This window comes from Dipodomys spectabilis, unplaced genomic scaffold (assembly GCF_019054845.1).
Source record: "Dipodomys spectabilis isolate Male_0828 unplaced genomic scaffold, ASM1905484v1 ptg000174l, whole genome shotgun sequence".
Lineage (NCBI taxonomy): Eukaryota > Metazoa > Chordata > Mammalia > Rodentia > Heteromyidae > Dipodomys > Dipodomys spectabilis.
The window spans coordinates 7,912,440-7,931,893 of NW_024870851.1; the positions used below are offsets into that span (position 1 = coordinate 7,912,440).

Consider the following 19,454-nt stretch of genomic DNA (forward strand, 5'->3'; position numbering starts at 1 on the left):
TTTCTTTGTAAGGAATAATACAATCTCAGCTTGTGAACCATTGTGATCCAATAATGATCCCCAAGAAAGTGAGCTCACCACAATTTTAAAAATGACTGCTTTACTAAAAATGGTGCTCAGAAAAAAATACTGAATTTTAATAGTTAGAAATATTAGAAATTCTCAGAAATTTGATATACTTTAAAACTCTTAATATTAGATTAATATTAATATATATAAAGTTATATATATATTATATGGTAATTAAAGGCATTATTAAAGGCAGTTTTTTGTTTGTTTGTTTGTTTGTTTGTTTTGTGGCAGTCCTGGCGCTTGAACTCAGGGACTATATTCTGTTCCTGATTTTTTTTTTTGTTTGAAAGCTAGTACTCAACCTGTTGGCCCACAGCTTTGCTTCTGAATTTTTTTGGTAGTTAATTGGAGATAACAGTGTCATTGACTCTCCTGTCTCGGTAAGCCTTGAACCATGATCTGCAGATCTCAGCCTCTTGAGTAGTTAGGATTAAAAGTATAAACCACTAGCATCCAGCTTAAAAGAAGTCTTTATTGTTATTTTTAGAATTCAGTTTGTATTTTATTATAAAATTGATTAAAAAACACCATTTGAGAAAGAAAGGGGGGTTGAAAGACACAACAAACAACAATGGATAGCTTTTATAGGAAACTTTCTTGGAGGCACCCTGTCTCCATGGAGGACAGCTGTGTTCACCTCCAGGGTCTGACATCTCCAAGAGGGTCCCTGGCGGGGTGGGGGGGTGGGAGTGGGCAAGGGGGATGTTTAGAGACTTGGCACTTGGTGACACAGAAGGCAGTCCTTTTAAATGACAATAATTGTTTAATAATACTGGTAAGGGTGCTCTGATGTTATAGATACCTATTCTATATGTTAATTCCTTAAGTAAGTGCAGTTGTAAGCTAAAAGCTATAGTAAGCCCCAAAGGCTTACATATAAAAACTGTTACAGTAATATTCCACTTATTGTGGTTAAAATGACACTTCCCTAAAGATCAATTAATCTATTTAAGAAGCAGAACAAATGTACCATTAGTAGCAAAATATGCAGCAAAATATTAGGAACAACATATTGGCATTAAGAATATATTTCCTTTGTTCATAGCAGCAGTAATGACTCTCTATATAACCTATGTATATAATATACATAGTTTAAACCATGCTTTTCTGTGGCCACAATCCAGTAAGAGTAAATGGTCAACAATTAAACAAGAATTTTAATTATCATACACTCTGAGTAATCCATGAACACAGTGCCAGGAGGCACTCATTCATTTTCATGCCAGGATGTTCCTTATTTTAGCAAAGTACAAATAACCAAAGCATTTGAAATCCATGTGGAGGTAAGCTATTATTGTTACAGGGGACATCTTTGAGTAAATTATACCAAGTGAAGAATAACTGTGGTATATAACACAACTTACCACAATGAAAAGAGAACTAACATTACAGTGAACATATTTATACTAACTGTGACACATTCCTACAATTTCAAAATATTCAAGTTGAGCATTTCAGGCAGAAGTACCAGGGAAGAAAAATTGTATTGAATAATAAAGAAACCAAACAACAAAACAAAACCTGTCAATTAACAGGAAGTTTTTTTCCAGCTTAATATTAAACATCTCTAATCTCAAAGTGTTCCATTTCACTTGTGTCTATTTTGATTTTCCCTGAAACTTTTTACTTACAACCCCTTGTCCTGACTCTTGAGGTCAGGCAAAAAACAAATATAAAAACAAAATCACCACTCCCTTTCCAGGAAGAGATTTTGATATTTTGTTTTATACAACAAAATCATACAATCCCTTCCTTTCTTTTCTCTTTCCAAGATAGGATTCCATGAGTCATCATCAGTCTGTTTTGGGATTCTGTGCATACAGGTTTTTCTCCCTTATGAATATGCCACTAGGTGCTAGCCCTCCAAGCTAGCCATGTCAGTCAGTGGAGATTAGTAAATCTTCCATTCTCCATTTTTTACCATTTGTCTTCATTTCCAGTTAAGATTTTGCTTTTTAAGCAATTTTGTTAGCATATATTAGTTGTATAAGATTGTTTTAGTTTATGACCACACATATGATGTATCTGGATCAAACTCTTCCTTTTCCCTTCTTTCCCCCTCTTTGCCACTTCTTACAACAGTTTCAACAAGTTGCAATGATGTACTTTGTACATGCATATAAAGTACTTTGACCATACATTCATCTACTCCTTTGGTACTACTGCTCCCAGTTGTACCTGCCCGCTGGACAACTCTGCGATCACCATGACTGTTGCAGATCAAGAGGAAACTTTATTTGAAGAGAACTGGGCAGGAACTCTCTTTGCAGATGAGTAGTGTCAAGGAGAAGCTGTCTTTTAACCTTAAAGTGTCAGAAATTGAAGGGATCACTTGAGAAATTGATGCATTTTTTCCAATTTAGGATGTGATAGATTAAGCAAAACCTGACAAAGATCTTTTGAAACAGACCTGATTAAGGGGTCACACTCCCAGGCAAGAGGGCCAACAAGTCTTGTACAGTTTTAGATTCCACCCTTGGGAACTCAGGAAAATCTGGCAAAGAGAAACAGTGCCTGGCTAAATAGTTTTATAGTCAGAAGGACCCAGTGGAAGACCCCACAAAGCAAGAAAAGAAGTCTCCATTGATAGAGCTAAACTCAGAATGAAAGTCATCTTTCTCTTGCTTTCTACTAATTCCAGTTGCATTAAAAATTGAATGCATCCTGCTGAGACTGAAAAGGGCAAACAAAGTGGGAAAACGAGTTTTAAATAAAATTTGAATTTTTGTGTTGTTTGGAACCAGGTCATTTTGGTTATTTAATTGATACTTTATGGCAATTCAAAGCAATATTTATTTGGTATATGCTTTCCAAGTAGCAGGAAAATAAAACCCTTCATCAATTACACATCAGGAGACAATGGGAGACAAGAACTATTTTTATCTATTCTATAAGACTTGTACTCAATTAAGGCAATTACATAGGTATACATGAAAAAAGCAAACTAAAACTAAAACAATTGAAGCAAAACAAAGTCTGCTAGAAGTTCCAGCTATCAGTTTGAACAGAAAAAAAACAATTACTATCTAATTCACATCTGTGTAATGATAGATTGTTGTTTCTGTTTCCTGACTATGAGGCATTCTTTAAGGATATCTTTCTTGGAAGGGAAATAAAATGCTGAAATAAGGATACAGGTTGACCCATTGGAACAATGAGATGTCCAAGACACTATGTTGAAAACGAACTTTACAACTTGGGCAGGGGAGGAAGGATCTGGAGAGGTGGGAAGGGAAGGCATGGAAGGGGAAAAACTAAGGAGGAGGTAACAATGCTGGATAGGAAATGTACTCATTAACTTACTCATGTAACTGTAACCCTTCTGTACAGTATTTTTACAATTAAAAATATACACAGAAAAGGAAATCTTTCTTACACAAACCCAGATTTTTCAATTGATTAATTAATTACAAAATTATGGTTGAGTACTTGTACAAGGAGTCACCATATAAACAAGTAGTTTATGACTACAATGCATCTTGGTCAATATCACCCTTTTCCATTTTCTCACCCATCATTCTTTTTAATTTTGTAGGCTATACATTGAATTCTGGACATTACTTGCTCTCTCTTCTCTTCATTTGTCTAGTCCTTTCCCCTTGAACCCATCCCACTTGTTTCAAACACCTACTTCCTAGTGTTCATTTTGTTGAACTTTGACTTTGACTTTGCCTTTCTAGGGGATTATACTGTTTGAGATCTTTCTTGAATCTACTGCATTTCATTTCACACATTTGTATACATTTGCCTATCATTCAATGCATTTACTATGAGTTTGTGATAAATCTAGTTTCACATATATGGGAAAACATTCATTCTTTTACTCTACGCATGACTTACTTGATTTAACATAATTTTTCGATTTCTTTACAAATGGTACAATATCGTTCTTTCTAATGGATGAGTACAATTCCAATATGCATAGGTGTTCCATACTTTCTTGACCCATTTATCCGTTGAAGGGCATCTGGGCTATTTCCATACCTTGACCATGGTGAATAGTCCAACGTGGTTGTATTGGTGACTATACTGTAACCTAGGTTGTCACCTTTTGGATAAATGCCTAGAGGTGGAATTGCTGGATTATAGGGTAATTCTATCTTCTGCTAAAATAAGCTATTATAAATGCATAGCTTGTGAAGTTTGATATGGGCATTTGACACAAAGGTTCTTCTTTCAGCCATTTCCAAACCCAATGAAAAAAATACAAATTTACAACAGAGAAGGAAAACAAACTAAGATGAAATCATCAGTGAATGAGTTGGCAACAAACATCTGAAATATATTTTATCTTCAAATTATCATGGGGATATAGGAACCTGTACATGACAGATTCAGATGGTTGTGTAGATAGGAAGTAGATGAAGATGTGGTGATAGCCAAAAGTTAATCGAAGAATGTGTATAAAACTGTAAATGGAATAAAAAAGCATTAAAATACATATCTAAGGGTTCATTTTCATAACATCACATTATCTGACCTTTTCCGCTTGACTCATACATATACTAGATATTGCAAATAAGGGAAACCATGGGACCTATGTTTCTTTGGGCCTGGCTTACTTCACTTAATATAATTGTTTCCAAGTTTTTCCATTTCCTAACAAATGGGGATACAGGTGGACCTGTTGCAACAGTGAGAAGTACAAGGTCATGTTGAAAACGAGCTTTACAACATTGGCGCGGGGGGGGGGGGGGGGGGGGGGGGAAGGGGGGAGGATTGGGGGGGGGTAGGAGGGAGTAGGGAAGGGATGTGAAGGGTAAACAAAGGAGGAGGCTGCAATGCTTGATAAGAAATGTACGCATTATCCTGCCCATGTAATTGTAACTCCTCTGTACAGTATGTTCACAAAAAAATAAAATAAAATTTAAAAAAAAAGAGAAAAAAAACTGTAAATAGAGAGAGAAAATGTGAACAAGACATAAAAGGGAATGGAGTTCCCTCAAGAGATCAAAGAATTCACTAAAATATTACCTGTAAAGAAGGACAGAGGAAATAGATGGAAAGATATTATCAAAGATCTGACCAAAACAAGAAAAGAAAAAAAAAATCCATCACTGAAGAAAAGAGACTCTTAGATTGAAATGGTTGATCTAGATTTTAGCAGAATGGATAAGTATGTCTAACATACAAATACACACACACACACAGAGAAAGTAAAATTTCATAACTCCAAGAAGAAAGAAAAAGTCTTATAGTAACTAAAATTATACACAGTAATTGTAGTAATAACCGTAGGGAGGCCAATAAGTTTTCATTGGAGTGGAACATTTATAAGGGTCTTCTGAAGACAAATTTTCACTTTGTGGTAACAAGACAAACTGTATTTTTCAATTTTTTTACCTGCTATTATATTTTTGTGCCTTTATGATTGGAAACATCAAAGCCTTATGTCTGGCTTTTCTTAATTATGTCCCACACACTTAGGTCTTAAGCATCTCAACAGGTTCTTGCGCTTTGGCTTGTTATTCTTAATACAATATCACCAAGAAAAGATTTAGCTTATCCTGTTTATTTGTTTAAAATTATATGTTATAGGACTTATATGTTATAAGCATTTCCATTCAAAATGTTTTTCAAAAAATGCACAAACATTTATAGATAATCCTTAAAAAATTCAGAAAATATTTCAACCTTAAAAAGTGGTGAATACTTTTAGGTCTCTCTTTTTTTTTAATTGTGAAAATACTGTACAGAGGGATTACAATTACATGGGCAAGATAATGAATACATTTCTTATCAAGCATGTAGCCTCCTCCTTTGTTTCCCCTTCCCATCCCTTCCCATCCTCCCCCCACATCCCCCCGACCAAATCCTCCTCCCTCCCCACCTCCAAAGTTGTAAAGTTCGTTTGTACATCTCATTGTTGCAATGGGTCCACCTGTATCCCTATTTAAATGATTTGTTTTTTCCCTTCCCATCCACAAATTATACCAACATCAAATACAGTGAAAGCAGAGGTTATACCATGGGGGAGGGACATACAAAACAACATAGAAATTATCTTATAAATGTGTTAGAAACAATCGCATGAAAGAAAAAAAACATTTGAATAAATATCTTAGGGTTCATTTCCCTAACATCAACTTATCTGACCTTTTCTGCTTGACTCAGACATATACTAGTTATTGCAAATAAGGAAACCATGGGACCTATGTTTCTTTGGGCCAGACTTTCTTCACTTAATATAATTTTTTCCAAGTCTTTTCATTTCCTAACAAATGGGGCAATGTCATTCTTTATGATGGAGGCATAGAATTCCATTGTGTATATATACCACATTTTCTTGATCCATTCACCTACTGAGGGGCATTTGGGTTGGTTCAATTTCTTAGCTATAGTAAATAGTGCTTCAATAAACATAGTCGTGCTGCTAGCTTTAGTGTGGTCTTGTTTGTGAACATTTGGGTAAATGCCCAAAAGTAGGATTGCTGGGTCATAGGGGAGCTCTATGAGGAGTCTTTTGAGGAACCGCCATACTACTTTCCAAAGTGGCTGAACAAGTTTACACTCCCACCAACAATGCAGTAGAGTTGCCTTTCTGTCCACATCCCCTCCAGCATCTGTTGTTATTAGAGTTCTTGATTATAGCCACTCTTAGTTCTCTTAATGACATCAGTCTTCTGTTCTTTCAAATATTTTTTATTTAATAAACATTTCCAATTATAGATCACAGCAAACAAGAAGTGTACTGAAGAGCAAAATTTGTAAATGGTATCTTGCTTTTATAGCATGACTGGCATTAAGATGAAGAAACTCCTGGATTCACAATAAGCAACTACTTTCATGCAGCTGTTTTCCATAAGAAACTCAAATCAAATTATGCTAAGCAAAAATTAGGGACTTTTCAGAGGCATTATTTGGTTTTATTTCCAGTAAAGCCCAATCTTCAAGAAATACATTCATTAGTATATCTTTTGTCTCAGTGGGAAATAAAGAATGGAAGCCTTTGGAACGTCATTTAACCTTCAAAGGGATCTCTGCAGGTCCAGCCTGAAAAACTCTGCGAATGGTGGGGGATAGGATGGGTGGTACATCACAAAGAAACTATCTATGAAAACTAAGATAATGGTTTTGGGTGCAGGTTTTTGGACAACAGTCAAAATAATTTTGCCCAATTGTTAAATTTCTGTTAGTCGCTAGCCAATAATATGTACAGTAGATATTTCTCATCTTTAATTAAGTTTTAAATCTCAGCCCAATTTCACAGAGTTATTTGTATATTTGTTTCCTCTTTTTCAAGAAGCATTAATTCACATATAAGGGAGTATTTTTTTAACCAGGATCCACTATGATAATGGAATTTCATATAGATTTCCTGCATTACTTTCCTATTGATGTGGTAAGAAATTATCAAGAACTTAGTGGCTTCATTCAATAAACAGACTACAAAATTTGAAAAAAAATAAAGAAAGGGATGGTTTGGGAGATGTGGGTGAGAATGTCAATAGGGGTCACATTGACTAGATGAACCTGCGTTATTAAAGGATACCTATGTTGTACAACTATTTAAAGATAATAAAAATAAAATTTTCTGCTTCATAATACAAAACACATTTATAATCTAAGAAATCTAGAAGTCAGAAGTTGAAAATAGTTCCTTGTCTTAAAACCACTGTGTTAACTAAACTGGGTTCTTTCTGAAGGTTCTAGGAAGAGTGAGTTTCTTTGCTTTTCCCAGCTTCCAGTCACTGTATTCCTTGGTTTGTGGTCTAGAAATGTTTTAATCACTCTATGCAATAAGACATTACTTTCTCCCCTAGGTCTGATCCCTTCTGTGGCCCTTTAGGTTGATCACTGGGATTTTATCAAGTCTCCCAAACAATCCAGGCTAATCTCTCCATCCCAATTTCCTTTACTTGAAAATGTTCTGCATAGTAACCTCCACAAGTTTATATACTCAGACGCAAACATCAGTGGATAGACATTATCCTGCTACAGTCCCCCATAGACCTATATCCACCCCCAACACCATTGAGCCCTGGCATCTTCTAAAATCTCCATCACCAAATCAGTTCATAACTTTAAAATTTCCATTGAAACATTTGTCTGCTCCAAATTTCTAAATGTCAAATAAGTCATCTATATGAGCGTGGATGAGACTCTGGGCATGACTCATTCCAAGGTAAAACTTCTGTCTGTGGACAGTTGGAAAATAAAGGAATCAACTGTCTTTCATGCAGCCAAACAAACAAATCCGTGCCAGTACAGGGAAACCACTAGTCCTAAGCAATTTTAAATTCAAAACTCTATTAGGTTTCAATTCCAGAATAATACCTCTGGGTTGTTAGTCCAACACAGACACCTTGCTATGCCTGGAAGGAATCAGTTTCTACTGATGAACATGCCTGAGATAGAGGGGAAAAATATCTATCTTTCTCTTAGTAATAAAATGCTGGGTTAAAAAAAGTTACAAAAAAAGTTGTAGAATGAAGGAAGAGGTGGTATTGTACTCAGAACCTGACTTATGGAGTTGAAACCACTTTGTACAACCACTTAATAAAAAAAAAGTTGTAGAAAAATCATTTCACATCAAAGTGCTCCTTATGAAAGGATCACCTCAAAAGATTTTGCACATAAAATGATTCCAACTATATTGGAGCTTCATCAAAGCTGCAATATCAAAATATCATGTGCATATCTTGGGTAACAGGGAAAAATACCTAATTGCTACAATTTACCTTTACTACTATAGAAATACCGCCAAGTACAATTTATAAATGGAAAAATTGGAAAGAGGTGTTTTGTTTCTATGCTATGATTACTTTGAGATAATCTGGCTTTTGTATAGACAGATATAATTTAGAAAGACTGTCAGAACTTTTTCACAGAGACATAGAAAATCATGTGTCTTTCCCTGAAATCAGATGAACACTCAAAGTTGTAGGAGATATAATTAGCCTTAAGTCCTGCTCTGAACCCATCTGTGTTTTATACAACCTCCTTGAAAATCTTTATAACTCAGAAGTAGATGGAAGTTTCAAAAGTACACAATAAGACAGTCAATTATTATGCTATTTGCTTTGGATTAATCTCCTAGCTATAACTGAATACCAAAATGGTTTGTTTATGTTAGACAAAAATTATCCCTGGAAGGAAGTTCTGATGTGGCTGAAACATGAACCTTTCCTAGCTATATTCAACAAGACAGTTCCAAACTTGAGGAAGAATATTTGACTCTACCATATCTTCGGAGCAACACAGAGCAGAAGTTAAATTGTTCTACTTAAATATAATGATTACAGGACAAGATTGTGCATGCCATATTCAATTTTGGATTAATTAGCTGGAAGTCAGAAAAGGAGAAAAAAAATCACAGGAATGTGATTCACGAACTGGCAGTTGTGTTGCCTTTAAAAATTAGCCATGAAACCACTACACTCAGTTTATTTGTTGAGATGGATTCCATTAAATTTTTGTGTTGACTGACATTGAACTACAATCCTCCCATTCTCTGCCTCCAGAGTGGCTGAGATTACAGGTGTGAGTGTCCATACCCAGCTACATTCTCACATCTTTTAGGTTGTCCTTACATTTTTGTTTATGTATTTCATTTGCTAGGAAGATCCTTTTTAGTTTTAGGCAATCACATTTGTCTGGGTTTACTTTTGTTTCCTTTGCTTTGGGATATTGTCTAAAATAATTGTGGACACTCAGATGTTCTTTTCCTCTGTTTTCTTCCAGTAATATAATTTCAAGGTTTACATTTACTTCTTTAATTTATTAGACTTGATTTTCATAATTGGCGAGAGTCAAGGTTCTAGACTGATGTTTTTGCATGTGGTTATCCAAGTTTTAGTACTATTTATTGCAAAGCGTGGCCTCTCTTCAATATGTTTTTTAACATCTTTATCAAGTATCAGTTGACTCTATTCTGATTTTAGTCTACATATCTTATTTAAACAAATATCGTGACTTTATTATTATGGACTAAAGCATGTTTTTGTCATATAATAAATTGTGTATGATGAGGAGTTTCATTGTAACTTTTCCATGCAAGGAAATAATATACTTTGATCATATTTGCTTAAATCAGGTAACAGAATAAAGCCTCCTGCTTTATTGCTCAAAATCACTATGATTTTGAGAGATGAACAATTCAAATTTTAGAGTTGTTTTAGTTCTAGTTCTGTAAGGAATGTCATGGGTATTTTTTACATTTTATTTTAAATACATTTTTATTGCAAAAATACTATACAGGGGGTTACAGTTACATGAGCAAGGTAATGAGTACATTTCATATCAAGCATTGTAAGTTATCTCCTCCTTTGTTTATCCCCTACCCTCCCTTCCCTCCTACCACTACAATTAGTCCCCCCTTCCATACCTCCCCACCTAAATTGTGAAGTTTTTCAACATAGTGTTTTGTATATCTCATTATTACAATGGGTCAACCTGTATCCCTATTTAAGCATTTTGTTTTTTCCCTTCCCCTCCCCAAGCTAGAGAAGTGTATATACCTAATTCAGAGCACTTACATCAAATACAGTGAAAACAGGGATTATACTGTGGGGGGAGGAACATACAAAGAAACAAAAAAATCACATGGCACATTATAAATATATTAGGAACAATAGCAAGAAAGAAAAAAAGCACTTGTGTCCCTATCTTGGGGTTCATTTTGCTTAACATTATCTTATCTGGTCATAATTACATAGCTTTTGACCTTTTCTGCTTGTCCCAGACATATACTAGTTAGTGTAAATAAGGGAAACCATGGGACCTATTTTTCTTTGGGCCTGGCTTACTTCACTTAATATAATTTTTTCCAAGTCTTTCCATTTCCTAACAAATGGGGTGATGTCATCCTTTCTGATAGAGGCATAGAATTCCATTATATATCTATATATCACATTTTCTTGATCCATTCATAATTCCCCACCAGCAAATCCCCAAAGAAACAACTGCCCGATAAACGTGAATTAAAGACTTCATAACTCAAGTGGTAGAAGACCTGCTGGGCAAAACATGAGGCTTTGAGTTCAAACCTTATCATTGGTAATCAACAAAAATGTAAAAAATAAAAATGTGACTATTCTATTGACTTTCATTTCAAATATTTAGCATTAGCATACAATAATGTGAAACATTTTATAATAAGTTATTATCATATAAATTTAATGAGCTTATTCATTTGGTTGAGTCTAAGTTTTCTACATATAGAATCTTATCTGGAAACAATGACAACTTGACTTCCTCCACAATTTGGTTGAAAATAAATATCTTCAACTTATTCTAGATCTTATAGTCAAATGGTGTAAGTTTCTTTCAATGTGTGTTAATATTAGCTCCTAGCTTGTATGATCTTTGCTCAGGTACATTTCTGCTCTTTGCTCTGCATTTTTAAAATAAAGGAAAATTGGATTTCATTAACTATATTTTCTAAATCAGCTGTGATGATTATATAGTTTTTCTCAATCATTCTACTTATGGGTTTTATCATGTTTATTGATGTGTGTGAGTTATCCTGACCTGCCTGGGATGAATCTACTTGATCATGACAAATAACCTTTTCAGTGTGTCGTCAGATTGAATTCGCTTGTCTTTTGTTGAAGATTTTTTTTTTATTTATACTCTGCATATACATTAGTCTCTTCTGCTGTTATGCCAGGTTTTGGTGTCAGGATAATTCTAGTATCATAGATGTGTTTGCAAGAATTCTTTTCTTTTCTTCTTGTCTGGTAAGATTATCCTAGACATATACTAGTTATTGCAAATAAGGGAAACCATGGGTCTGGCTTACTTCACTTAATATAATTTTTTCCAAGTCTTTCGATTTCCTAACAAATTGGGTGATGTCATTCCTTCTGATGGAGGCATAGAATTCCACTACATATATATCACATTTTCTTGATCCACTCATTTACTGTGGGGCATCTGGGTTGGTTCCATACCTTAGCTATGGTAAATAATCCTGTGATAAACACAGTTGTGCTGGTAGCTTTAGTATGGCCTTGCTTTTGATCATTTGGGTAAATGCCCCAAAGTGGGATTGCTGGGTCATAGGGAAGCTCAATGTGTAGTCTTTTGAGGAACCTCCATACTGATTTCCAAAGAGGTTGAACAAGTTTACACTTCCACCAACAATGCAGTAGGGTTCCCTCCTGGCCACATCTCCTCCAGCATCTGTGGTTATTAGAGTTTTTGATTATAGCCATTCTAACAGGCATGAAGTGGAATTTCAATGTTGTTTTGATTTGCCTTCATTTATGGCTAGAGAAGTGTGTGTATTGGCCATTCTCACTAGACAAGCAGAAAACTCAAAAGCTATGTACATAGGATCATATAAGATGATGCTAAGTGAAATGAACCCCAAGATAGAGACACAAGAGGTTTTATCTCTACACTGTTGTTTTTAATGTGCTATGTCGTTTTTTTGTTTCTTTTGTATGTTCTTCCCCCATGGTCTAACCCTGCTTTTACTGTATTTGATTCCAGTGTCCTGCATCTTGTATATACATTTTTCTAGTTTGGGGAGTGGAAGGGAAATAACAAAATGCTGAAACAAGGATACAGGTTGTATCCTTGACCCATTGTAACAATGAGATGTACAAGACACAATGTTGAAAATGAATTTTAATGAACTTTACAACTTCAGTCTGTTTATGTTTTCAATTTCTTCATAATTCAATCTTAGTAAAGTCAATTGTCTGTGAATTAGTTCATGGCCAATGGCCTACAGAACTAATCCAAAAGGGTACATGCAACATAAAGTGATCTATAATAAAAATCCCAATCAAGATGGATTCACTGATGAATTCTATCAGAACTTGAAAGAGAACAAATGCCAGTGTTCCTTGAGTCATTTCATAAAACAGAAAGGAAACTAATTAATATTACTAAACTTATTCTACAAAGCCAGGAAATATCTGCTACCAGACCTGGAGAAGGGCAAAACTAAAACAAATGAAAATTAATTTCCTTGATGAATCTAGACATAAAATAACTCAATCAAAGATTTTCAAATTAACCTGAAGTGGCATAGAAACTCAAGCCAGACCAAGGTACCTAGTTACTGCATGAAAATAATAATAATATCAATAACACAATAAAATAGTAAATAAAATTTGCAAATAAAATTAAACAACACATTAAAGATACCATGATCAAACATACAAAATCAAGGAAAACTAATATATAATTAAATCAAGGACAAGCAATAAGATTGAAACCATAATAAAGAGTTTACAAAGCAGTTAGACCAAAGCAGTTGATGGTGGCTAGTCAAGGAACAGGTAGAGCTCTTATTGGCACTGTGCACTCTGCCATGCAATTATTTATTCTAGACTCAGAGAATACCTTTCTCATATTTAAGCACAGATAGTCTATCTTCTCCTTCTGGGGGTAGGATTGTAGTTCTTCCCATGTGTTCACCCTGTTTCCCTCTTTGGTGTGACTTATACTTCCCATTCAAGTTGATCTGTTTCCCAGAGCCTGAGTCAATTTACAAGCAATTTACAACCAATTCTCATAGTGGTCACTTGTTTAGCTATTAATCAGAGAAGGGCTCTAGGTTTTGAATTTATAAAAATCCAAAATGCCAGGATATGTGTGTGTGTGTGTGTGTGTGTGTGTGTGTGTGTGTGTGTGTGTGTGTGTGTGTGTGTGTGTGTGTGTTAGCTAACTGGAAGCTGGGAGCTGGGAGTAAGATGGTCTACATCTTGAATGGGCAAGTGTTGGACAGCTGGAGTCAATCCCTGTGGAGATTATCTTAGATAATAGATTACTTCTGGGGAATTTCAGAGTGTGTCATTTTATTTTTCAAAACTCTGCTACAGCAAGATGTGAAGAAAGGAAGTGGCTATGGGAAGGTTATCGGATTCCAGATAGGATGATGGAAGAGGGCCACCAGGAAACCCTACCCATAGAATCAGTTGAATCAATCATCTTCGTGGCCCCAGTCCCCTTCCAATGGCTGGTGGATGAGAAAGGTAAATGTCTGCAGGAAACTTGACGTGCACATTCATAGAAGTAAAAGATCAAGAATGGAGGGCTGACTGTTCTGGATAAGAAAATGAACGTGTATGTCCAAACAAGGATTGCTCTGTGTCCTCACAGGTGAATGAAGTCATGCTGGGAATTCCTTCCTCAGGGATCCAGCCTGACTGATAGCAGTTCTATAAATACACATGTTTGTCTCATCCTTTTTGTATAGTTTATTAAAGTATTAATAAAGTTTTAATAAGTAAATCTTTTTAGGTTGCAAAATTTGACTTATGAATCTTTATATCTTTAAACCTGAAGAAAATAAAGGCTATACTGTACTGTATTAAAGAACTGTTAGTGCCATTTTTTTTCAATTTCTGAAACACTGTTCATTGTTCATTTGTTTTCATTTATAAACAAATCACACTGCATTTTAGTAGTATGCAAAAAATCCAGAATGCTGCTCTCTCCTGCCAAGAGTTTTCTGTTAGAGCTGTTACTTTAAGGAAATTTTAAACTTTATAATATCTTCTTCCAAGTCATTTACATCTGTTAGTTTGAAGAATTCCCTTCAGTATTTCTTTTAGACAAGTCTGAGGGAGCTATATTTTGTTCTGGTTTATTTGTCTGGATACATCTCTATCCTTCATTCCTAATGGATAGCTTTGCTGCATACAGTATTCTCAGCTGGCCAAGTTGTTCTATTACTGTTTATTTTTATTATTATTTTAACCTCCATTCTATAAAATCCTTGTTATCGTTTCCTGGTCCATAAGGGGACACCTTATATGTTACTTGTTATCTTTTGCTACATTGAGAATCATTTATCTTTCATCTATGTCGGGAAAATCTGCTCAATCTGACTGGTGAGCTTTGATCTTCTTATGTCTGGATGTTTGTATCTTTCTCTAGGTTTGGGAGAGTTTTCCTTAATTCTCTCTTAGAATATATTTTCTAGGCCATGGCTTTCTTAAGTTACTTCTGAATCCCCAAAACTTGAGCATTTGCTCTTTTTAATGTTGATTCAAAGTTCCTGTAGATTGTCTTCCTTCTTATTTATTCATTTTCATCCTTTTACTGAATTTTTTCGTATCATAAGTCTTTGAGTTTAGTAACACTTTGCTTTGTTTCATCAACTCAGTTACTGGTTTTTTTTTTTTTAACACATTTAATTTTTTTCTTTCCTCCTCACCTCCCCAACTCCTCCTTCCTCCCCTCAAGTTGTACAGTTCATTTTCAACATAGTGCCTGTACATTTCATTGTTACAATGAGTCAACCTGTATCCTTGTTTCAGCATTTTGTTATTTCCCTTTCCCTCCCCAAATTAAAAAAAAATGTATATATAAGATGCAGGACACCCATGTCAAATATAGTAAAAACAGGGGTTATACCATGGGGAAAGAACATACAAAAGAAACAAAAAAAAATCACATAGTACATTACAACAGCAAGAAAGAATAGCAAGAAAAACAATAGCAAGCAAGAAAAAACAAGTTGTGTCCCTATCTTGGGGTTCATTTCACTTAACATCATCTTATATGGTCATATGTACATAGCTTTTGACCTTTTCTGCTTGTCCTAAACTTATGCTAATTATTACAAGTATTCACTGTATTTTTCAGCTCATACATGTCTGATCTTTGCAGTATTTCTTCTATTAAGTCTTTCGGATAGTGTATTAAACACTTCTCTATTCTTTCTTGACCATCATTGTGTTTCCTTCCCATATTGACTATTATCTGGTCAGTTTTGAGCACCTCATTTTGACCATTAAGTGAGGTCTGGGTGTTCCAAAAGTTATTGATTCTTGCTTGTATATCCAACCACATAAGTATTGAAAGATTACATGTTGATTCCAGGTATTGATCTGTGTTTGCTAGTATTCAGTTGTACAGTGTTCTGAACAGAGCATTTATATCTTTGGGCTTGAAGTCATTTCACTATTTCAGCACTAGTTGGTACCTAAAGTCCAGGCTTGCTACAAATATGTTGTTGATGTATTGTCTCTATTGCCCCTCTAGAGAGCAAGCCAAGTACATATTTATTCTGAATTTTCAGCTGGTGTGTTCAATATCAATGCAAAGAGTACCTTAAAAGGGTAATCTCATCCAATGAGCCTTTCTCTGGGACCTGGGGCCTTATCCACGATCATTGGTCTTGTGCTGGATACTGCAAGGCTCTGACTTTTGTTAGATCATTATGGAAGAACCTTATGGCACACCTGTGGCCCCAAATGCCACAGAGCTATCACATCCTGAGCCCACAGACAATTAAGGCCAATATAGCACTGCAATAAGCTTCCTAATTTCTGAGGTAGATGTGTGGCCCAAGACTTCAACAACCAACCACAGGTAATGCTGGTTGGCTACAAATGATAGATTGGGGCTTCATCCCAACATGTCATCAAGGCTACTGCAGAAGTTCCACCCACAGGCAGGCATGGAAATAGAGCTCTGACCCTAGTTCAATCAAGTAAATTTAATTATACCTTTTTAACCTTGTTTGTTTATATTGTAAAGCTTTGTACAGTGCAGTTAGTTATGTAAATCAGGTAATGAGTGCATTTTTTTTGAAAAGTGTCACCTCTTCCCTCATTTTTGCCTAGTTTTTTTCCCCTCCTGACTCCCCTCTCCCACAAGCTGTACAATTCATTTTCAACATAGTGTCTAGTGAGTATTGCTGCTGCATTTGTTCATCCTTTGTCTTGACATTTCTGTGATCCCCTTACCGTCCCCCAAACAGATAAACTTACATACGAGTCAAAAGCTACAGAGATCAAAAACAGTGACAGAGGAGAAAAATAAAACAACAACATCAAAAAAGCAAAACTAGCAAAAAAAAAAAAAAAAAAAGAAAGAAAAAGGAAACAAATACCCTCATTTCCGTTTCTTGGAGTTCATTTTTATGATTATTTTATTTTAAGTGAACATATGCACATCACTACTGAGCCTTTGTGATCCTCTCCTAAGAATATCTTCCTATGGTCTCACTGTGTCTCACTTTTGAAACAATAATAATACAATTTAGTACACATAAAGATACATTTTTAAAATTAAAACTGTAATGATACTGTTGATCATTAACAATACTGAGGCCATTTTAATGGAATTTCCATTGTTTCTAACACGAAGTGAGAAACAAAAATACCTTGCACAGTTTTACATAAAATATATTATACTTTAGCCAACCTAAGAGAAATTCACGAAGAAACCAAATTAACAGTTTGAGAAATATATATCCCTAAAAGGAAAGAATATCCTATTGGGGTTTTTGTTTTTTGTTCATTAGTTTTGATTTTTCTACAGATTCTTTCATATTCCCAACACCTGCGTTTGAAATTGAACTTCATAAGTTAAAAAATTATTAACTTTCTTGATTATAGCCATTCTAACTGAAAAGCAGTGGGTGCTCAATGTTGTTTTGATTTGAATTTCTTTTATGACCAGAGATGTTGAGCATTTATTCATGTGTCTATTGGCCATTCTTCTTTCCTCTTCAGAGGAGTCTCTCTTTAAGTCTTTAGTCCACTTCTTAATGGGGTTATCATTTCTTTGAGGATTTGTTTTTGAGGGATTTAATCTTTTGACTTCTAAGTACATTTAGATATGAGAACTTTGTCTGTTGTTTAGCTAGTGATGATCTTCTCCCAATCTGTGGGCTTTCAATTGATCTTGCTAGCTATGTCCTTTGCTCACAGATGCTGGAGTGGATGTGGCCAAAAGGGAACACCACTGAACTCTTGGTGGAAGTGTAAACTTATTCAACCTCTTTGGAGAGCAGTATGGAAGTTCCTCAAAAGACTACACATTAAGCTCCCCTATGACCCAGCAATCCCACTTTTGGGCATTTACCCAAACAATCAAAAACAAGGCCATACTAAAGCTACCAGCACAACTACATTTATTGCACCATTATTTACCATAACTAAGATATGGAACCAACCCAGATGCCCCTCAGTAGATGAATGGATCAAGAAAATGTAATATATATATATATATATATATACACACACATATATATGATACATACACACACACACACATATATATATGAATTCTATGACTCCATCAGAAAGAATGAAATCATCCCATTTGTTAGGAAATTGAAAGGCCTGGAAAAATTATATTAATTGAAGTAAGACAGACCTAAAGTAACATAGGTCCCATGGTTTCCCTTATTTGCAGTAACTAGTATACATCCAGGATAATCTTAGCAGATGAGCCGATAGCTATATATATATGACTATAGAAGAGGATGCTAAGCGAAATGAACTCCAAAATATGGACACAAGAAGTTTTTCTTTACTATTGTTGTTTTTAATTTACTATGTGTTTTCTTGTTTCTTTTATATGTTTTTCCTCCTGTGGTATATACCCTGTTGTCAATGTATTTGATTTTGGCACCTTGGTATTATATATACATTAATCTGAATTAGGGAAGGGAAGGGAAACAACAGAATGGTGAGACAAATGACAGAGAGGGAACCAATGCAACAGTGATATTCTGGAGACAATATGTTGGAAATCATCTATACAATTTGGAGGGGGGGATAACAGAAGAGGGAAAGTAGGAGAAAAAGAGGGAAGGGGTAACAAGTTTGACAAGAAATGTACTCATTATCTTACATATGTAACTGTAACCACTATGTACATCACCTTGACAATAAAAATATGTGAAATATAAAAGAAATTATCAAAAACTTACAGAAAGCTTTTGAAAGAAGTGCTTGTGTTCTAAAAACAATAAGCTATTTCTAGTTTGGTTTTCTTGTAGGATGAAAGGGACAAGGAGAGGAATAAGTTCACTTACTCGTAGGTAAAAGCATGATCCATCTTTCCTGGATAATGCAGATGCTACTAGAGAGCAACACATAGGGTTAATGGGGACTCCAGACATATACAGTCTTGAAATTCAAGTCTGAGAAGAATGTGGAAGTTGTGCCAAGTTTGCCAATTAGATTGATTCACCCTGCTCAAAGTATGTCTTGGTTAAGGTTACATCATTTAGAGATTCAGCAGGTATTTAATGAGTGTTCTTCTTGTTCACCTCATTCTTTGTGTGTTAGAATCAGAAAGTTGAGACAAGTAGGCAGTCTTTTCTCCTTATGGAAATTGGAGTCAATTTAGAGGAGGGAAACAAACAGGAGGAGAAATGCTGTTAACGTTTCCATAGACCAAGAACAAAACTGTAATGGTAGCTGTGAAAAGAGTGTACATACATTACCAATTCTCCAAAACTAGGAAAGTAAGCTTTAGAAGCTCTTATTTGCCACAAAAATCTATTACATTAGGTTAATCTAGATTGAACCTTAGCAAAATTACATCTACCTAATGAGAGCTATCATTAAAGCAACCAATGGTGGGTGTAAAAGCATTCATTATTCTCCCATCAGTTATTCCCATGATTCATATACGTGTACTTCATCATGGCTTTATTAGGCCTAAAATTCAATGGT

At 35.0% G+C, this 19,454-nt stretch overlaps 1 pseudogene; it reads left to right on the plus strand.

Moving 5' to 3' along the window:
- The first annotated feature begins 7,760 nt into the window (after positions 1-7,760).
- Positions 7,761-14,032, plus strand: LOC122120109 (annotated as a pseudogene).
- The last annotated feature ends 5,422 nt before the right edge of the window (positions 14,033-19,454 follow it).